General features: G+C 32.2%; 1 protein-coding gene across 3 annotated transcripts in view; it reads left to right on the top strand.

Annotated features, from left to right (window-relative positions):
* The window catches only part of LOC139489619 (multiple epidermal growth factor-like domains protein 10), a 297,206-nt gene that overhangs the window by 51,223 nt on the left and 221,796 nt on the right, over nt 1-24,187 (top strand). The gene's annotated exons all lie outside the window — the stretch shown is intronic.

The following is a 24,187-nucleotide window of genomic DNA, read 5'->3' as shown; positions in this document are numbered from 1 at the left end:
TTTTTATTTCAGAACACACAAGTGTCCTATTTTGTGTAATTGCTTGCCCCGGGATATGTTTTTTTTCCTTTTTAAAAAAGTCAATTTTTTCACAGATGAAAGCAAATGGTCTGTAACGTTACATCAATTTCATCAGAATACTTGGTAAAGTCTTAAGAAAAGAACATTCGTTATAGGGTAAACATTTGAAAATCAAATCATTTATGCATTTAACATGAAAAGTTTTTAAATTTCTTTTCAAGAGCGTGTAAAAGATGCAAATTAACCAGTGATTTTGATAAATAGTTGTTAAAATGTTTATATATTTAAATTCTTAAAGCTAATTGTCTTCAAAATTTGAACTCTTAAACAAGATGTTTTCACATCAAAGGATACTCGCTAGTCAAAAATTTTGAAAAAATAACAAGGATTTTATAGCATCTTCAAATATGGCTTTTTAAAATATATATTATAAAATTATGAAAGGAAAAATATATTCAGGAACTACCGTTTAGTGTGCAACCAGGGGCGGCTCGAGCAATTTTAAAACGGGGTTCCCAACTCAGGAGACAGGTTTCAAAACCATATGTCCTCATTCAAATCCATTGATTGTTAGAAAAAGGGGGTTCCAACCCCCGGCCCCCTCCCTGGATTACCAAGTAAGAATCGCCGTTTTGTGTAAGTTCAATGCCTTAGAATAGAGACATATGACTGGTATCTTAATATCTTGAAACAACTTGTAGTGAACACTTTTAGTAATTTCTTATGTTTAGGCTATTAAATTTAGAAATAATCAATTTCTATTGTTATGAATAACAATAGACTATGTTTTCGGGATAAAAAAAAACAGGGGTTTCCATAAATCCCGCTCGTCACACCCTGTGGTCAAAATCCATTGTTACTTGTAACAATAGATTTATTCAATTTCCATGTGTTTCAGAAATAGAAACTATGAAGCAGAACAATAGAACTTGGGTGTAACAATATTGCAGAGTCGGTGTACAAATGAACATGATGAATGTCCGGTTTAAATTAAAATGTATACTGATTTTCATCATATGATCGATTTCTCTACACATAGTATGTCGTCTTTTTCATGTTAATTATCATTTGACTTGTTTCACCGGCATTATATTTTATTTAGTGGTATGATATCAGTGGTATATGACTGTAAAACAATGTTTTGATATAATATTATTGTTTTTTTGTCTATTGTACATTTTTTAAATCCATTTCTAACTTAAGCAAGTCAAACAGCTCCTAAAAATCAATTATAATCGGTACACCTGTACCTCAAATGATGGCTCTTGTGTACACCAGTCATAACATACATTGTAATATCGACTTATCCTAAAACAAATCTTAAATTAAATTAGTAATGCAAACGATAGTCTTTTTTTTAATTTATTACAGGATAAAATAAGTTCTGCATGCCGAATTATAAAAGCGCTGAAATGTTATTAGTGATACTAGCCCAGACAACTGTACTGTTGACCGTAGCCCAACGTAAGTTTTTATCCTGCAATTGGGTGTCCTACTATACAGATACAGCCCTTCAGATATCGCTATGCTGTACCTGTATACTATACAGATATCGCGTTAAAGCTCCGCCCACTGCCGGACTGAGTATTGTTTGAACCTGTGTGACCTCAGAATGTGTATTCCAGTTGCATTCCAATGACGATGACAATTGTCGATTTCAAAACTTGAATGTGTATGATTGTGTTACAAAATCAACCATGTCAATTTCAGCATGCATGTTTAGTGAATGTCAAGTCTGAAGCGTAGGACAACTCGTACACTTCTGTTTCAAATTTGACAATGTTTTGTTATTTGTTTTTACTGTTGAAATTAGTTGTCATGTTAAAATAGATATTTATTCACCTTGAGCGATGTATTATTGTTGACCATTCGAGATTCTTTTTTGCGAACCCGTCTTCGGCGAAATGTGTGATTTTGATATTACTACGCGGGCCTCAAGGGATTACAAATCGAAAATAAATGCTTAATATGTTAGTTTTTGTGTCTTTCAAAACACAAACAATATACAGAATTAAATGCAGGATAAAGACAATAACTGTTTAGTGTCTTTAAATATCAGCTGTATTTGTACTCGGCTCGAAACAGGTGTAGTAGCTCGCTAAAAGCTCGCATACACCTTGTTTCCTAGCCTCGTACAAATACAGCTGATATTTTAAGACACTAAACAGTTATTGTCTATATATTTTGTAATATTGAATGTATGTTGTTTGTATGTCAATCATATACTTTTTTGTATTGCGTTATTACACGTATTCACCCTGTAATTTTAGTACACCACCTACATGTATATATAGCTAATAATGCATGTGTTCCAATTTTAAGATATTCATGTTTTTACATACAAGGAACCCTAGGCTTTTTGCATTTCTTACTTAATTTTTTTATCATATACATTGTATTGTGAAGATTTTGTGCTTGTTTTCAAAATAATAAATACATCATGTATTTTATTGTTCTTATACATCATTGCCTTTCAAAATTCGGTTTTGAACGTTCCTAATGACAGTCATTCCAGAAAAAGAGCTCCGATGTGACGACATTTATTAAGTATTTGTTTCATTTTTAATTTTGATCGAAAACTAACAAGTACTTTATCTTTTTTCTCTAATTTTTGTTTGCTGACTATACAAGATATTTCTCCATGTATTCAGAACAACAGAAATCTCGTATATGTTTGAATATACACATTATATTAAATTCGTTACCCAAAAAGGTTAAAAATTTATTAAGGAAATAAGTGTGGAAAACTAAATATTACAAAAATGAATAAATTATATGTAAAAACTTCCTTACCAAATGATTTGAATAAGCCCTTTATTTTTTTAAACAATCGTTACTGTAGTCATTTTCTGGCTTAGACTTAGAAATATACGTTCTTTTTCACAAATCATTATTAAATTGAACACTCACTGATACTTAGTCAATGTAAAAAAGAGAGTGTTAAACTAGATAATTGGATAAAGAAATTTTAAAATATTTACTCGTTTCTATGGAAGCTGGATGCGGCTCATTTGACGTTTTGCGTTGTGCAAATTAGCGTTTGTCAATAACTGCCCACCTCTGTCAATCATCTCGGGTTTTTGTTCTGATTGAAGATTGATTAACAATTTGAAGATTTGACGACCTATTAAGTTACAATTCGTAATTTAGCAAGTCAAACAGCTCAAAAATTGATGGTATAGGTATTCTATCTAGTCCTTCGTGTAACTCGGTGAATGTGATGAATATTTTCAACTCGACTCCTCGACGTAGACGCAGTCATGGTCATCGTCATTATACATCACCTTCTCTGCATGATGTATCTATTAATGACTTGCTGCCATTTATACAAAAGCCGTTAGGTATTCATCACATTCGCACGAAACTTTATTCATTACCCCTTTCAAAACTTCATTCTCTGTTCAATTTATGTTTGGAATCCACTGTTACAAACCCTCATTAAAACCCATACAAAATTACAGCTATAATTTCGGATATTGCAAGTCACAGACTTTTCAAGCCAGTCCGCATTGGCAAAGATGAAAAAGAGAAAAGATCTTTCCTTAATCTTTCCTTTGCCAACAAAGCTATCGATGGCGTCAACTTAGGCAATATCCTTCATCATAAATTAGTTCAATCGACAATACCTCCTTATTTCAAAGACCAGTCTGTACCAATCATTTCTTATACCTATACCAAACATATTGCAACTAAAATTTTCAATTACAAACACGTTTTGCAGGATCTCGATATCAGACTTCAAGTCTAAACCTCCCGATTGCACTTGTGCTAGTTCCCAATTCACATATAATCTCACTGGCCACGTTATTACCGGTGACCACAACATTGTGAATAACACTTCTCTACGAAATGTGTTATCGAAAGGTCCGAAATATCGTGAGCCTAAATCCATCAATTGGAAATTCAAATTTAAAAAATTTGATGGATTCAGTTGAGGATTATGCCAGGCAATGGGTTAAGCGCGTGAAGGAAGACGTAGACACTCTTTCCGAATGGATTAAGGCAGTGAGGTCGTTGATACAAATCAGAATTAAGAAACTGAATGGGTCTGTCATTGCCCATGCTACGTCAATCTTTAAAGACCCAAATGTTGCAAAACACCTATCCTACCTCCATGACAAATATGTTGTTGTCCCCGCAGATAAAGCCCCAAACAACAACGTTTTTGTATGTAAAACTCATTACATTAACTGCTTGATAAACGAATTAGGTATTGACAATTCACTTGGAAACTCAACATATACCCTCACGACACTTACCAAAGAGGAAATCCTGGATAATCATAGGTCTGTTTTGTGTTCCTTTGGCATTTCAACCAAAGAGGAAGAACTGGATCTGCCATCACTGTATTGGATACCTAAACTATATAAGTGTCCTAACAAACAACGGTATATTGCTGGGTCTTCCAAGTGCTCCACGAAACCTCTTTCTAAATTATTAATATCTATTTTATCAGCAATCAAAGACGGGCTTCAAAGTTATTGTGAAACTGCCTATTCTAGAGGGGGCGTGAATCAGATGTGTAATACTTAAAAATTCCAAAGATCTTTTAGAGTACATACAATCTAACTTTCTTTCATCTTGTAACAGTATTAAAACATTTGACTTTTCTACTCTGTACATTAGTATTCCACATTCCAAACTAAAAGACAAATTTAAAGAGTTGGTATTGCTTTGCTTCGTAAAAAGGAATGGCCAACGTAGATACAAGTATCTTGTCTTAAGGAGGGATAAATCCTACTTTGTAAAGGATCACTCTGGTTCGAACAAAAAATTCTCTGAAACTGATATTATCAAGATGCTTGATTTCTTGATTGACAACATATTTGTTACGTTCGGAGGACGTGTTTTTCAACAGAATGTCGGCATTCCAATGGGAACAAACTGTGCCCCTCTACTTGCCGACTTGTTTCTTTATTATTATGAGGCTGACTTCATGCAGGAACTTCTTAGGAAGAAAGATAAGAAGTTAGCACTATTCTTTAACTCTACTTTTCGCTATATAGATGATGTTCTTTCACTAAATAATTCTAAATTTGGTGACTATGTGGAACGCATCTATCCAATCGAGCTAGAGATAAAGGATACTACAGATACAGTTAAGTCGGCCTCAAATCTTGACTTACATCTAGAAATTGACAATGAGGGTCGGTTGAAAACAAAACTTTACGACAAAAGAGATGATTTCAACTTTCCAATTGTGAACTTTCCATTTCTAAGTAGCAACATTCCAGCAGCACCTGCATACGGGGTATATATCTCCCAATTTATACGATATTCCCGTGCTTGCATTTCCTATCATGATTTTCTTGATAGAGGGTTGCTGATCACAAGGAAGCTATTAAACCAAGAGTTCCAAATGGTGAAGTTGAAATCATCCCTTCGTAAATTTTACGGACGCCATCACGAGTTGGTTGACCGTTATGGAATAACCGTATCACAAATGATATCGGATATGTTCCTTACGTCGTAACTTCAATCCCCTTCCCTTTCCTGAATGTGACCTACCGAATTAGACTATTTACCGGATTTGTTATCACATAAGCAACACGACGGGTGCCGCATGTGGAGCAGGATCTGCTTACCCTTCCGGAGCACCTGAGATCACCCCTAGTTTTTTGGTGGGGTTCGTGTTGTTTATTCTTTAGTTTTCTATGTTGTGTCGTGTGTGCTGTTGTTTGTTCGTCTTTTTCATTTTTAGCCATTGCGTTGTCAGTTTGTTTTAGATTTATGAGTTTGACTGTCTCTTTGGTATCTTTCGTCCCTCTTGTAGTATGCACACTATTTGTTAAAGACAACTGGTAACACTTGTCTGTTTGATTTTATTTCTGTTTGGCTAAACTAAATTCAAACGCAAAATGACCATACGATAAACACGTACAAAAATTAAGTACATTTCAAATTGAAGTATAAATCTTAACTAAGTTTTAAGGACATTTTTAAATTCTCTATTTTTAGTTGATAAATTCACTTAGCTTGACTTGAAAATCAGACCACAATAGTTTTAAAGAGAAGTTAAAATATGAATATATTCCTATGCACAAATATCAGTATTCCAAATAGGTTTATTTCTCATTAATGATGAATGAAAAAGAGCAAAAACATGTTTTACTCAAAGTCAAAATGTCTTTGAAATGTAAAATGTTAAGGTTTGGGGAAACCTCTATAAATAGTTCTTATTCAATCTTTTTTGAGGAAAATCTTTCGGCACAGTAGCACATATGTTTGAAAAACTGCATTATCTTCATTTTCCGTGAGTTAAATATGCCACTGTAACATAAACTTTACAGGAATGGTGTATAGAAGGGCCTACCAAAAATATACATATTTAGCTCTGATTGGAAGAAAATATAGCCGCTAGATTAACCCTCTTGATTTTGATTGGCCGCAGTATTTAAAACTGCATGGCGAATCGGTTTGAAAATTAACTGGGTTAAGGATTCGTAGAACCTTGAGTAACTAACATCGTTATAATTATTCGGATGGCGAAACATTGCAGTATGTTTTGCATAAAGATACCGTTCAATTTATATGTATAGATTTTCTTTTTGTAACCAACAGTATAAATTTCAACAACAATTTTCTTTACATATTTTTTCATAGGTATTCTGGTAAAAAAATTATACTTATTCACAATGTATTTAGATTACCGAGTATTATTTGATCTCCAACTACTACTCTCCTTTCCACAACGTATCTAAAAGATAAGAAAATTGTAATTATTGTTATAATTCTATTTAATCAAAGTGATATGCGTGTGCAATTAAGGCTCATTTGAACCTGATGGTGTTAGTAGTGAAGGGAAATATATAGACAATAACTGTTCAGTGTCTTTAAATATCAGCTGTATTTGTACGAGGCTAGGAAACAAGGTGTATGCGAGCTTTTAGCGAGCTACTACACCTGTTTCGAGCCGAGTACAAATACAGCTGATATTTAAAGACACTAAACAGTTATTGTTTTTATCCTGCAATTAATTCTGTATATTGTTTGTGTTTTGAAAGACACAAAAACTAACATATTTAGCATTTATTTTCGATTTGTAATCCCTTGAGGTCCGCGTAGTAATATCAAAATCACTTACCACGCTGGAGACGGGTTCGCAAAAAAAGAATCTCGAATGGTCAACAATAATACATCGCTAAGGGGGAATAATTGTCTATTTTAGCATAACAAATAATTTCAACAGTAAAAACAAATAACAAAACATTGTCAAAAAATTTGAAACAGAAGTGTACGAGTTGTCCTACGCTTCAGACTTGACATTCACTAAACATGCATGCTGAAATTGACATGGTTGATTTTGTAACATAATCATACACATTCAAGTTTTGAAATCGACAATGTCATGGTCATTGGAATGCAACTGGAATACACATTCTGAGGTCACGTAGGTTCAAACAATACTCAGTCCGGCAGTTGGCGGCGCTTTAAAGCGATATCTGTATAGTATACGGATACAGCATAGCGATATCTGTAGGGCTGTATCTGTATAGTAGAACACCCAATTGCAGGATAAATACGCATAATATAGTATAAAAGCTCACAATACCCCAATCACAAAATTAACCGTTATATATATGCTCACAATATCCCTACTACAAATTAGATCGTTTAATATATGTACATATTTTCATTTTTACACTTAGTTCCCAGTGATAAAACGAGCAAGGAAACGTATTCGTGGAAAAACAGGCCGAAAACATGTTTCATGTGAATAATCATGAGGAACACTGAATTGAAAAAGCTGATAATTTCTGCATGTTTGCTACGATTTTCTATATTTCCCTTCAGAAGGAAATCCAAAACCACAAAAAAAATGAAATACGACATAACCAAACTAAAGCTAAATGATCAAAAGGAATAAGAACAATAGTTAAGGATAACTGTTTGAACGGCGAGTAAGACCTTTTATGTTCATATTTCAAAGAAGTATGTTTATAGTTATCAAAGGTACCAGGCTTGTAATTTTGATACGCCAAACGCGCCTTTTGTCTACATAAAACTCATCAGGGAGGCACCGATCAAAAAAGTAAAAAAAAAAAAAAAAGTATAAAATTAAAGAACATTGAGGATTCAAAGTTCCAAAATAAATTCAAATTACGACTTAGGTAATCTATGCCTGGGTTACGAAAATCCTCAGTTTTTCGAATAATTTTTACTTTTGCAAACAGTTAATAATAAATAATTATCAAAGGTACCAGGATTATAACTTAGTACGCCAGACGCGTGTTTCGTTTACATAAGACTCATCAGTGACTCTCATATCAAAATATTTATAAAGCCAAACAAGTAAAAAGCTGAAGAGCATCGAGGATCTAAAATTCCAAAACGTTGTGCCAAATACAGTTAAGGTAATCTATGCCTGGGATAAGAAAATACTTAGTTTTTCGAAAAATTCAAAGTTTTGTAAACAGAAAATTTATAAAAATGACCACATTATTGATATTCATACAAAATTTATACAAAATGATTATATAATTGATATTCATGTCAACACTGAATTGCTAACTACTGGGCTTGTGATACCCTCGGGGACGGAACGTCCACCAGCATCGACCCAGTTATGTAAATAGTTATCAAAGGTACCATGCTTATAATTTTGATACGCGTTTCGTCTACATAAAACTCATTAGTGACGCTCCAATCACGAATAATAAATCGATATCATAATTACTTCCAATAGATGTGGCTACCAAAATGAACAAGCTATTGACTGTCTGATCATGATAGAAAACGAGTTACTTAGTTTTTGTTTTACTGATATTGGTTTCTAAAGGAGTAAATATAAAGAGCCTTTTGGAAATTTTGTGGGTACTGATGCTAAATTAATAGTATAATATAATAGGTAAATAATAGTCAGACATCATATTGATATCTTAAAATTTCATACAACAGCAACCGAAATGAATACATCTATCACTAATTTGGTGATATATTCTGCTCCTTGGTTTTACATTTTGAAATTAGAAAACAAATATGCTGTCATCCACATAACGTACTTCAATTTCATGTATATTTTTATTTAACAAATCAGAAAAAAATCATCTTCTTATATTGCAGATCGATTTAAACACATTTTTGTAGGTTTTTTAAATGTTCAATACGTTAATATATTAGTTGATTCGTCTATTAAAAATATCTGTGCTTTGCAAACAGTGACATGTTTTCATTTTGTTTTGCTTCAAATTTTACAGATAACCTTACACCACACGGCATTGCTTCGCAAAGTTCTAGTTACCAGAAACCTAAAGGGAACGCGGAATATGCCATAAACCTACCTGCATCAAACACTTTTACATATCGTACGTGTTCCACCACAGTTGTGATGGATACAAATAGTCAAGCTTGGTGGATGTTTCAATTTTCGTTCGGATTTGCACATATAACAGATTTAACAATTTACTACAGAGAAGGCTGTATGTATATATATGTAGATATAAAAACATGTTTAACGGAAATTTTCTAATCTTTGATTTATGTAAAATGCAATTCCTTGGTGTTATATATTTATCTGTGGTTTCAGTGATGACTATTTCATTAGAGTATATATAAGTACAATATACACACACAATGATTAAATTTGCAACACCTTAATTAATATAAAACAAAAGAGTTATGTAATGCCATGGGTGATTTACGCCAATAAACCCTAATATAATAGTGTAATAATGAACTATACTAACAAAAAATATTTTATTTAGAGAAACCTCCGCTAATCTGATGATTATCAATTCTTAATTGTCATTTTTCATTGTTAGCCAATCAAACTATAGTGATAATGTAAACATGGCAATCGTTCCCGCTTAAATTTTGAAAATCAAGATAAGCAAGATTAATTTCTAGTGAATGAAAGCAAACAAATAAATTTACCCTCAACTATTTTAAACAGCCACATGCTTCACTGTCTATGTCTTAAAAGTTCAATTATGATATATTAAACCTTTACCAATTCAACCACAAATATTTACAGTCAATGAGTTTCTATAAGTCTTTCTATCTGGTGCCTTTCTTTTTCTTTCTGAGAGGCCGGTTATGATAGTGGCATAAGCATTTTCAACACTTGTATTTTCGGTTATCTAAGTTGGTCCGGTTTTCAGAGTTTTTGGTATCGCGGCTTGAACTTAATGTTGGTACTATAAATATATATAATTGTCAATATCAGATTTCGTATTTCAAGTATGTTTGGTATGTCTTTACTTTCCTTCGGTATTTATTCATGAATTTGATCAATATACATCTCCGTATCGAATCACCAACTTGGACTTGATAAATTATTGGTCCCACATTATAGACGATAACTTATTGTTTCCACTTGTCACTGTCTCCATAGTCACTAAATTAAAAAAAAAAGTAAAATCACAACAATACAGGAATCCGAACGAATAGTCACTAATCAAATGGCAAAATGAAAAGCTCAAACACATCATACGAATGGACTACAACTGTCATATCCCTGACTTAATATGGGATTTTCTTTGTAGAAAATGGTTGATTAAACTGGTTTTATAGCTAATTAAACCTTTCACTTGTATAACAGCCGTATAAAATTCGAACAAAACAACTTACATTGGTTCTCTTTTTGAGATTGTCTTACTTTTCTGTTTCTGTTCTCTTTCATTGATATTTGGTTTCAGCGATCTTAACCTAATAATCACTCGTATTGATTTAGCTTTATATGTGTATTGAACAATCAACTTTAAAGTATTTCTTTTACCTTTTTATTGTTTACTTCAGTAAAAAAAGTTGAATATGTCATTCGGAGTCTGGAAATTTATTTAACAGATGTATATTTTTACACAAAAGACTATTTGCAACTTTAAACATGACATAATTGTAAATAAAAAGATAAATCAGTAGATCGTAAGCTGATCATAAGATTTCAGATTTATGTGGATCAGCTGAGAAAGATGAAAATAAGTTCCTTTTAGACTGTCACAAAATACTATTGATTGTTACATTTTAAACAATATGAATACCGTTATGTAAGCTTATTTGACAAAAAATCCAAATTCATGTTCCTTATGTCTGCTGCAGGTCAATGTTCTTTTTTTTTTTGCCTAATGAAAAATCGAAGTATGTATTACGTTTTTTTTGTATTTCTCATTCTGTTTTCGTGTAACGTTCAGTTTTGTACTGTCTTAGATTAATTTTATGTATTCGCTTATCTAACATTGCCATTAAGTGCAAGGTTTGGCCAGCGACAAAACCAGTTTCAAACCCACCATTTATTTTTTCTTAAAATCTCTGTACCAAATCATGAATATGGCAGTTGTTATCTAATAGTTCATTTCTATGTATGTTGCATTGTTGCTGGTTTTGTTGCTCTTCAGTGTTTTTGGTAACGTTGTTACGTTGTTTTCTTCTTATAGTCGATGTGTTTCCCTCAGTTTTAGTTTGTAGCCCGGATTTGTTTTCCCTCAATCGATTTATGACTTTAGAACAGCGGCATACGACCTTTCATTTGACTGGGTTTTTTTTTATAAAGGCACTTTATAAAGTTTATACACTGATGTCTTGGTTTCATTTGTATCCATTGATACATAAATTTGTAATAAAGAATTTTGTTGGTGGTGGGGGTGTTGTTGTCGATGCCAATGTAAAATTAACAGACTTCTGTTACTGTTTGTAAAAGAATGAATTATTCAAAACACTAAGGACTTTCTTATGAGGCATAGATTACCTTAGCCGTATTTGGCATAACTTTTTGAATTTTGGGTCCTCATTGCAATCTAACATTATACTTGTTTGGCTTTCTAACTTTTTGGATCTGATCGTCACTGATGAGTCTATTGGAGACGAAACGCGTGACTGGAGTATAAATTTATAAGCCTGGTACCTACGATAACTATTTACACAACTGGGTCGATGCCAGTACTAGGTAACGTATCGTCCCCGAGTGTATCACCACCCCAGTAGTCAGCATACTATGAATTTACTGTTTGGAAAAGTATGAATCATTCGAAATACAAATTATTTTCTTATCACAGGCATACATTACCTTGGCCGTTTTTTGACACAGCTTTTTGGAATTTCAAATGCTCTTTATCTTTATAGCTGTTTTGCTTTCGAACTATTTTGATCTGAGCGTCACTGATGAGTCTTAGGTAGTCGAAACGAGCGTCTGACGTATCAATTATAAGCCAGGTATCTTTGATAACTATTTATACCACTGGTTCGATGCCACTGCTGGTGGAAGTTAGTCCCGATGGTATCACACGCCAAGTAGTCAACACTTCGGTGTTGGCATGAATATCAACTGTATGGTAATTTTTTTTTATAAATTTACTGTTTGCAAAAAAAAGAACCATTCGAAATATTAAGGTTTTTCTAATCCCCGGCATAAATTATTTAGTCGTATTTGACAAAACTTTTGAAATTCTGGGGTCCTCAATTCTCTTTAACTTTATACTTGTTTGGCTTTAACATTATTTTGATCTGCGCGTAACTAATCAGTCTTGTATAAAGAAACGCGCGTTTGGCGTATCACATTATATAATCATCTATTAATTTAAATGTAGAAGCTGTACCAATATATCATGGCCCTCTCTTTATTTAGAAATGAACTCTTTATTTCAGTATGCATTCGTGCACTTCTCAAACTGGTATAACCCTGTACTTGAGAAAACAAAGAACTAAGTTTTGGTCAATTCGACCGACAACCAATTGTAATGAAATATATTTTGAACTACATGACCTTATCAAAAACACTAATAAATACCTTTAGTGTCATACAAATGTTGATTGTTTTAAAAGAAATAGACCTGACAATGGATAAAGTTGCAACATTGACTCACATATGTAGTAGTCTAGTAGTAGTAGTTATCAACGTCTTGGGTTCAAGTAAATAAAGGCAACAGTAGTATACCGCTGTTCGAAATTCATTATTCGATTGAGAAAAAACAAGAACAAGTTAAGGCTAAATTCGTAAATTTCGATTAATGTTTATGTATGAAGAGGGGGAAATTAACCGTGATGTACTATTTATAAAAGTAAGACACTAAGTCATAAGACAAACATATTCGCAATAATTTCAAAATCTATTTATACAGTTTCTTAGAGAAATATAAACACACGAATTATTTAAAATAGCAGGAATTTTATTTTTCCCTTATTGTCTATTAAAAGAAAACAGTACAACAAATATAACTCTCGAACGTTTCAAACTAATGCGCTTCACGCTTCCTATGAAAATAATGAGGTCTTTCCACCTTTATGTAATTCCACCTTTATGTGGAAAGATCTATTGATTTTGTTCTGATTATTATTTTTTTTTCTTTCGCCTAGTTTTTTTCTTGTGTAGTATCGTTTTCTCAAAAGATGTCGTTTAGATATTTGGAATATGATATCGTATACTGTGAAAGTACTTTTATTCGTAGGGTACCAATTTTCGTGGTTTTCATGGATGACTTTATCCACGAATTTAAGTGTCCAACGAAATAAAACAACCAAAATCAAGTCATGGAAAGATATCCATGTAGATGCAAGTTTGACTACTGTAATGATCTAGAGAATATATTGAAAAAACGCCAAATCTGAGAATACTATAATAGTAGTCACAGTGCAAATGAACTATGAACTACTGTACAACTGCATGCAGGATTATATTCATTTAATCATAAATGACCTAAACTGTACAACTTTTATCTTTTAATACTCATACAATATTGTTGATCGATGGAAGTCAGATTTCCGGTATTGATATGCTAGTATGATAAAGTGTTCATTTTATATCCTCAAAGTTCTCGTACATATGGGAAATAATAATTTCATGTTGGGCTTGATTTTGATAAGAAATATTTTACATTTCAAGATATGTTTATAGCATTTGATAATGTTACTGTTTTCTTTAGGTGACATGTTTATGGCCTAATTAACACATTTGATGGCCTTTAATCTGTTGATCACTTTACCTTGAGTTAATAAGTGTTGACACTACGATTTATACGGGTCACTGTTTATTTAGCAATTTCCTTCAATCCAGACTAAGTGTAATCGTCGTTTCTAAAGGCTTCAATTTTTCATTTTTTTTTTTTTTTTTTTTTTAGAAAACTTAAATCCACGAATTTAAAAACCCACGAACATGTAAATATTCCTGAAACCACGAAAATTGATACCCAAGAATTAAAGTACTTTAACAGTAGTTAATACGCTCAGAAAACTGACAACCGTATAATCAAAAACTTTACGTTGTAAGAGTTATCTCCCCAAACACTGTTTATTCTTATGACCGCTACTCCTTCGCAACCATAAAAGATTACAACAAATTTGTTTTACCAAATTGCTCCTTACATCTTCAGGATTAGGATCTTCATTTGGACCGAAGGTTTCCCTAGACTCCATATGAGAGTTATTTCCCCATATGCATTTGATATTAACAATAAGCGTTTCTAACTGGTAAACCATAAGTGATAGAACCCTAGGTTTTTTTTATTTAAGGTCATTGGTGCCAAAAAATGAAAATTAGGTCAAGGTCAAAGATCAAGGTCATATTCTAAATTTTGATTTTGGCTTTTTTCAATTATTTTCAAAAACCGTATAACATATCGACTTGGTTGAAAGGGTTCGTGGACAATAAATGGGATTTTCGCCCCTGTTACATTTAAAATTAAAAGTAAAGTAATATAACTCATTAACCATACATATAAAGGACCTGAAGTATTTTGATTTAAGGTCCTTGGTTTGTGACCATGAAATTAAGGTCAAGGTCATAGGTTAATAGGACGTTCTTGATCTTGACCTTTGCTCTAAAATCAAATGTTTTCATCATAAAGCCATAGGACCTGACCTTTTAGACTGATTTTTAATATTTTAATATCAAAATAGATCTTAACCGGTGGAAAGACCTTCAATTGTTTCTGAACAATTGGTTTTTAATTTAATTTGCCTTCCTTGATAATAAAATGATTTTAAGAATTTCCATAAAACAATAACGACAAATGAATTATATATCTTTTTCTTACTTTACTTTACCATGTTTACCGGTACAAATAAATTTTTTGGTCAAGTCGACGACACATGTACATATGAGGTAAGGACACAGCTCATAAAAGATGAGCGTAAGATACCAGAGATACAACACAAAAAAACTAAAGACTAAGCAACACGAACCCCACCAAAAACTTCTATTTTTAGTAAGTAACAATGTTAACATATATTTGCTCGTGTGTGCTCACAAGTAGCATGCATGTTACACTATATTGCATTATTTTAAATACAGTTGTTTTAATTGAATTATACCTTGTAGATGTATTATGGAGAGAGCTTTTATAGGCTGTGCCTGTTGCTCAATCCTTTTCATATCTTAATGAATAAAATTTGTTTCAAATCAAAAACTTCTATTATATGTTTAACATCCTGCAGACACAACACACGTTACAAAGTAAATTGTCCCTCGTCAATTAATTCATATAAAACCACTTATTATCATTAACGATACAAAAGCATAAATCACAAATATTGAAATATGGAGAAATTTCTAATAAATAGCGGGCTTTGATCACATTTATATTTACTTAATTATTTATAGCATTATTAATTTTTGTTCAATTTTTGCTCAGAATGTGGGAAAATTTCGGTCCACTTTTTTATTATTCATACTGTTACTTATTATATGACAGTAATCTTTAAAAAATCAAAGTGGTTAAAAAAAAACTACAGCCCGGGTTCGGCGTCCAGTCCGGGTCCGTGTTTCATACCAAAGTCAGGGTTTCAGTGCGTACCATTTATATACAAATACTGAAGGTTGTAAACCAAACAGACCTAACATTGGATAGAATTGCAATATTGAGGCTAAGAGTACTAATCTAGAAATTATCACAATGCTTTGATGAAGTTATGTAATGAAATGAGGAATTGATTTATTTGTTTTTTACATATAAAAAAGAAACTGCTATCATCATGATCATGTTAATGTTTGTTTATGAAGGTTACAAGTTAAAAAGCGAAGTTAAGGTCAACGCCATAATAAATGTTATTATGACATCAGCGTGTCATTAATATTGGTCTATTATAAAATAGGGTTTATATACGGTTATTTATTTTGAAGTGATTTGTTACTTTTATATTGCTATTGTGTTTACCGTTGTTCATGACTATTAAAAGAAGGAAAAAACGAGCACAACCCGAAGAGAACAAGATTTACGACCGATGATACATTACACAGGATACTAAAGCTTATAACTCAAAACCAAAACCACAAATCAGTGTTGTGCTCAAAAAGTTTATAAATTTTTATTTCTGCAGAGTTGCCATGCTAACTCTATCATTTTGAAACCATCAATAATCAAAATTTAGTTGTTTTATAATCATATTATATAAATGTTTAGTTTTGTTTACCAATATTTACTTACAGATTGAAAACTAACATTGAATCAGATCTAATTTGCATTACAGCTGTTAAACGTATGGATGGATACAAAATATATGTTACCAATACATCAACAATTCCGCCTCAAGGCTATCTCTGTTATGAAGATCCTGAGCCTGGTTTGCCAAACATCACTCAGACAATACCCTGTAATCAACTAGGAAAATATGCCATTTATTACGATACAAAAGGATCAGATGAGGGCAATAGCGTCCCAGGACCAATAGTTGAATTGTGTTACGTTGAAATCAATGGTATGTTTATAATCATTGTATGAACAACAGATCTTCTTCTTCATCATACCTGTATTGCTTTTTTTCCTTCCTTCTAAAACTGTTACATGTACCTCACATTATCAGCATATCAAGTTGGATGATGCTTAAAATAATAGGCAATCAAAACAATCTTGAAAATAAAACTGGTGAATAAATATTCGTCTTCCATTGAAATAAACTTATATATCTAAGAGACCAAGTTCATAAATAATGTTGAATAATCAAGACAAATATTTTTCCCTTATGATAAAAAATCAAAATCCAGAAAAAATGCAAAGTTTATGTGTAACTGAAATTTCTAAAATAAAAAAAAAAATAAAAAATAATTTATATAGATTTTCATAATTGTAATCAACTGCTGCCAATAACACCAGGTTTTATCCACTGTTTTCTAAATAAGAAAGGTATGTTCCATGTCAAGAATATGTATTGTTTTCCACTCGTTGTATGTGTATGTGTTTGTGTTTTTGTTTTGTTTTTTTTTGCGATTTTATGAACAGACTTTCCGTTTTAAATTTCCTTCGCAGCTTGGTATTTTTTATCTTTGGCTATTCATTGCTATTTTTATACAAGTTGTATGTTTACAGAACGAGATAATCTTTGTTTGCATCAACTGGTTACAACTGGATCTTAGTTATATTACAATATGTGTTTGCCAACACATTTATCCTTTCTCATTGTTTTGGGTGCCATTCGGGCAACATGAACTATAAAACCTTCTTGGTCAGCATCTGCGTCAACCGCCGGTTTTTAAGTGAGAGTTACGTTTCTTAATCCTAAGTTTTGTTTGTTCTGTGGACTGCCATTTATATTTTGATATGTTTTCTTTTCATTCATGTTTTTCAATTTTTCTCGACAAAAGTTGCTAAATTGTCCTTCTGTATCTTTTCCCTTTGATATGTTTGATAACTTTTAATTGATAAGATATACTGTAAAATTTTAGTTTTGTAGAAGGTGGTGAAGGGAGCAATCTCGTGACTAGAATAGAAAATTTCGACTGTTTCTGTTGAAAGGTGAAAGTGTATAAGTGTTTTCCCTAATTATTGAGTTCATTAATAATAAAAGATTACCATTAATAAGTTTTATAATCATAAAATAATAAAATAACACATACATTAGTATATAAAATACTGATATTGATATTTTAGATTTTTTTCTGGCATATTTCAAATCGACTCCAATGTTTATGCAACTGCCATTTGTGTTCTAACGTGTCAAGATTATACTTCCTTTATGTTTATTTATAGGGTTTCAAGTAAAATAACAAAATACTGAACTCCGAAGAAAAATTCAAAACAACAAAAAGTCCCTAATCAAAAGGCAAAATCAAAATTATACACATCAAACAAATGACCTTCAACTCTCATATTCCTGTCTTGGTACAGACATTTTCTTAAGTAGACAATGATGGAATAAACCTGGTTTAATCATTTGTTTACTTTTTCATATGCAATTTTAAAGACTTAATCACGGCTGTCCCATACTTCAGCCTTTGTCACATATATATGAATAGATGGTGTCAAGTTGGTGTTTAACTTTCAAAATAATTTTTTAAAAGGCCAATTACTTTAAAAGATTTTAAATAATTGACCCCTCGAGACAACGTGCAGAATATTCTTTATTTTTCTTCAAGAACTTGCCATACAAAAGCAAAATTGATGCTGATAGTTCCTGATGTATTGCAGTTTTCTTTTTAAATATGAGGTATAATAAGAGTCATTTTTATCCCTAAAATCGCTAACCCTTCCGAAGCACCTGACATCAACCTCGTTTTTTTGTTGAGTTCGTGTTGCTTAGTCTTTAGTTTTCTATATCGTGTAAATGTTCCAGGCTATCGTCTTAAAATACATCAGTAGTTTTATGCCTTACAATAAAAAGAATGACGTCTGCACGCAATGAATCCATCGAAGAATATTGCGGAACTTCCCATGGATGAATATGTTCATAGTCAAACCTGTATATAAGTTTGATATTTTAATTTGAGTTCAAATATGTAGGTATATAACTACGTCAATACAAAAAAAGATTACCGTGACAAGACAGATACAAGATTTGCTATAAAAAATGATACGTTAACCCACAAGAATAGAGATGAAATGTCTTGTATTTTCCAAAAGGCTTACATAAAGTTGTATCCATATTACACAATAGAAAAAAATCAAAATTATGAGACAACAATCACATGACACAAATAGTCATATATAGACTTTGATAATGTACGGCCTCTTTGCTATTGTCGACTTCTTACTATTTCTAGAATAATTGTGAATAAACTAACTAGAAATTGTAAAATATTTGCATTTATACACAGTTTTGACTATAAGACCTAATATAAGACACTCCCTGACAAAATATTTCACAATTCTCAGTTGTGATTAACTAAATGTTGTCTTAGCATAATATCAATTTGACACAATAGTAATAGTATACATAAAAACGAAGATGTGGTATGATTGCCAATGAGACAACTATCCACAAAAAAAAAATGACACAGACATTAACAACTACAGGTCACCGTACGGCCTTAATAGATTTGTTTTATTGTCAATCTTCAATGTTTTTACATGATGACTTTTAAATAATTAAAAACATGACGCGTATAATATAAAGAAAATAAATACAACGAAAATATTCAAAAGTGGAAGAGAAACCGACAACGCCATGACAAAAAATACTTAGAAATATATAACCAAACAAGCAAAAAGTACAATTAACTGTTAGTCGATTTCAACATAGACATTGATACTTCGCTTAATCCAATGTTCATTCACACTTGTTGCTTTCTAGATGTTTGTATGGCTATCCGATTAAGTTCTTTGTTGTTTTTTTAATACTGTGTACAAAGTTATTGCGGACATGAAACGAAGGTTTGGCGTTTGAATCTCTCTAATGGATTATCAATGGCAGTTAAAACGTTATCATGACACCAATTAAAACCCAAAGAAGCATAAGAGTGATATAAGTCAAGTTATATAAGGGTTACACGTCTTTGAGATGGCAACGGAAAAAGCAACAAAATTATAAGGGTGTCAATATACATTTTTCAACAGTAGGCAGAGTTCAATACAATTGAAGAAGCTTTTGGGTCTTTCTTCGTCATTAATTTTTCGTAAAACATGTAATAGGAAGAGACCGATTTCATTTGAGCCATGACAACTCTGAAACCATACAAAGTCCAAGATATTTGTGATATGACGTTCACATGTAGTGCTTTGTACTTCCTGAATTTGTCTTCGGAACAATCTTTTTTCCAATTTTACAGAAAAGATCTAATCTCGGAGACCGATCGATATCTTAAGCTGGATTCACACATTAACGATTTTTACTGCCGTCCTTGACAGGACCATTCCCGATTAAAATTTGTCAAAATTCTGATCAAGATCCTGTGAATCGTGGATGAAAATTCAAACTTTAATTAAAATTTTGAAAAGCAAATAATCTAATCACGACAACAATCAGATATTGTTCAGGAAGCGTCGATATTCAACCGTTTCCAAGCGAATTTATCCCGATAATCCCATTCTCAATCGGCTTCTTATCCAATTTATATCTTTCGCCAGGTAAAATTCGACCGAGTATGTTACGACTGCGTCCCGATTCCACCGAATGTAATCCGACAGAGATCAGACAGTGACCAGACAGTGAACCGACGCTGACGGAAGTTATCCGTTCGAAAACTGTCGGCATAATCGGGATGAGCAGGTACTGTCGGAACGTTATCCTATTAAGGTCCGCTCTATCGCATTGCAAACGGCTTTGTCTGGTCTCAGTTGTATTGTATTCTGTAATTGTCGGGACTCTGACATGGGTATGATTGACGAATTTCGTATTAATAACGGGACTGTTCCAGAACTGTTTCGGCAAAAACGGTTCGCAATCCTCACAAGATCTGGATGCAATATGGACTCAATCGGCAGAAAAACAGCAATAAAAGCATTCTCCAGATCATTCACGTTTCACAGGACACCGTCCAGAATACACAGAACATTGTTAGGATTTTGATCCGATACAGCAGAATCTGTCACGACATAGGCAGGATTGTAATCCGACTAGATTAAATCGGCTAAGTTTCCCCGAATATTACGGGACGCACCTAACTGTCGGGGTGCTTCGCCGAACTATTCGGACCCTTCCCGACCCGTAGGAATCTGTTACGAAATTAAACGACTGCGTTCAGACAATGATAGGACATTCCAGATAATTGAGGATAGTAATCCCACGTTTTCACGTTTCGTTTCGTATCGCTGTCTGATCTCAAATGGGAGCAATAATCGGCAATGGGTGAACCCCGCATTAAACGCTTTCGTGCATGCTCAGTCGACGTACTGCCAGCGTTATTCAAAAACTCCCAATTTCACGTGCATCTTCTAGTAAAAGTCAAATATATATATCAGTTCTACATGTATGTTCATGTGATAAACGGTATACATATTTGTTCCTTCTTACATGTAAAACACAGGTATGTCATGAAGTCAATTCGCAACGGATATAATCAATAGTTTTGTGCGTGTAGAAAAAGGAATGTATGTATTTTCTTATCTTTTGACCGAGGTAAAACTAATTGTTAGTCTATCGTTTTTAAAAAAATTTGCACTGCTCAACTTTGTATCTTCTCATTTCAATGTTATAGAAACAAAAAAAAATGATGAAACATGCTTTTTGATAATTGAAAAAATAATTATTTCTGTAATGGTTAATGTAAAATATTATGATTGTATATTGATCATTTTGTAATATTAATTGTACGTGTCATATAAAATTCAGGTTGTCCAATGAGTTATTGGGGAAGTAACTGCGACAAATTTTGTCCCGAAAACTGTGTAGGTCACCATTGCTTCATTGTAAATGGTTCCTGTGTTTGGGGATGTTATGCTGACAACTGTTTGGGTGATAATTGCAATAGTGAGACATCAGTTTGTATTGATGGTTGTAAACCCAGACGCACTGGACTCTATTGTAACGAGTGTAAGTATTTGTACATATTTGTAATCTATTACATAACAGATTTTACCACAGTTATGAATAATCTTTTGATTTTGGATAACGGCCGGCCTTGACGTCAATTGATTACAATGCTGTCTTATATAAAATTATAAAATAGTTATTAAAGGTACCAGGATTATTTTTTAATACGTGCATTTCGTCTACAAAAGACTCATCAAATCAAGACAGTTATAAAGCCAAACAAGTAAAAAGATGAAGAGCATTGGAGACCTAAATTCCAAAAAAAAAGTGCCATATACAGCTAAGGTAATCTTTAGTTTTCGAAAAATTCATAGTTTTGTAAACAGAACATTTATAAAAAAAAAATAATAAATGACCATATAATAGATGTTCATATCAATGCCGAAGTGCTGACTACTGGGCTGGTAATACCATCGAGGACTAAACGTTCACCAGCAGTGAGATCAACCCAGTGGTGTAAATAGGTATCAAATGTACCAGGAAAATAAGGCTTTGTTGTTATCAATAGTCGAAAAGTAAGCAATTGACGATTTTTTTAATGGTTCATTTATTTTGTTTAAATATTTGTGTAAATTGAAACATTCATCTGCTTGAACATTTAGATGAACATGGTTCCATCTTTATTGAAAGAAATACCCAGACCAGAAACTTTATGGATCATATCATTGCATATTTAGACAATATGTAAAGTGTCTTAAAATATGAAATGTATTTGTACGAGGCTTAGAAACGGGGGAAATGCGAGGTTATACCGGGCATTTTCCCGTTTCGTGCCGAATACAAATAAATTTCATATTTCAAGACACTATACGTATATTGTCTTTATACTGAAATCGATAGAAAATAAAAAAAAATAAAAAAATATGTAACAAATATTGTTAAAAAAGAAATGTTTGGAATTTCCCTCTTGGTGTACCATTTTTGGGTATTTCCCTATAAGCGTAGTCCAGGCGGTAAGACATTGACATTTTAGGGAATTATAAAGGGAAAACGAACTTAATTAATTACATTTAATAAACATGGTATATAAATTACCAATTTGAAGACATAACAAGTTTAAATTCATAAAAGTATGACCATTGTTACTACATGTTGTCATGGTTGTGACGTGACGTTGTTGATGAAATACAGCAGTTCCGGTAAGAAGGCGGGGCTTATATGTTAGTTGAGGTCATTGACGTATAAAGCTAACGTTTATACGTATAGCTTTATCTGTATAGTAAAATAGCTGATTGCAGTATAAAAGATAATAACCATCATTCAAAGTAAAACATGTTTACCCTTTTATTTCCTGTACACAAGCTTGAGTAACCATGTAAACCATGTATAGAAACACAAAAAAAAAAAAGAATTGTGCTTTGAAACACCCAAGATAAATGTTTATGACTCAGAATTGTTTTACTGCAATAAAATGTAGGATTAATTTTCTACAAAATTCAAGGTAATTTTTTTCTTCCCCTTTTTTGTATATGCAACCGGATGTGACGTTCTATGATTTTGTTGAATAAACTTAATGTTATTTTTTTTCCTTTTTAAAACTGGCTATTTCAAGCATTCCTATCAAGTTTTTTCATAATCAGTCAATTGTTTTAGAAAAAAATTATATAACGTAACACGACATTTACAGCAATTCGAGCAAAACATCACCATGCCGCAATTTCTCATTTTCACATTTTTTTTAATTTTTAGACCAGTACATCAAAATTTTAGTGATAGATTTCACACATCTATGCAAGAAATGTGATAATAAATGAGTAATAGAAGTATTCAAACTGAACGCACTATCCATATAAGAGTAAACTGACTCAATGGAGGTTTAAATAAGTCCTTACGTTGAGCTGAAATTTGCTCCATGTCTAGAGATGTACATAAAATAAATGTACTTCCCTTTAAGTGAATAATTTCATGTTACTGCTTCAAAAATAATTTCATTTACTAATAACTATTTGTTTATTATTAAATTATTATTTAGGAAATATCTTTTTATATCAGTCTATTTTAACCTCACCTTTGATTCAAACAACCTTGGTGAGTCTTACATGTAAACGAAACAAGCGTCTGACGTATCAGATTATGAGACTAGAATATTTGATGATTTTAACACAGTTTTTTTACTGAAAGCGCTTTTTCTTAATATGTAGGAATTGACATTTATCATTGAACGTAACCACACGAGTGTATGATTATATAATCAAAACTGTTTCTAACTACTTGCAAGCTACTCATCTTTTCAAATAGTATCAATTATTTTAATGAATCAATCCAATAGAATCCCATTTGTTAAGAACATAATGCCGTACGTGAAAATTAAAATAAGTAATTTAGAATATTTCATGAAGCCTTTATATTTAATACAAGTACAATGAACTATTTAAAAAATAATTAAATTGTTTTAGATATTATCCGTTTTTTAGAAATGGGGAAAATAACCGAGTCCGTTTTATAAAAATAATTATAGCTTGCACCTGGTTTAATTTATTTATCAGCAATTCATGTTTTAAACTTCACTATAAACTTAAACTGAAAATTACCAGAATGTATGATTTGCAATTGATAA

This window comes from Mytilus edulis, chromosome 1, assembly GCF_963676685.1.
Source record: "Mytilus edulis chromosome 1, xbMytEdul2.2, whole genome shotgun sequence".
Taxonomy (NCBI): Eukaryota; Metazoa; Mollusca; class Bivalvia; order Mytilida; family Mytilidae; genus Mytilus; species Mytilus edulis.
This window is presented reverse-complemented; position numbering and strand designations above follow the sequence as displayed.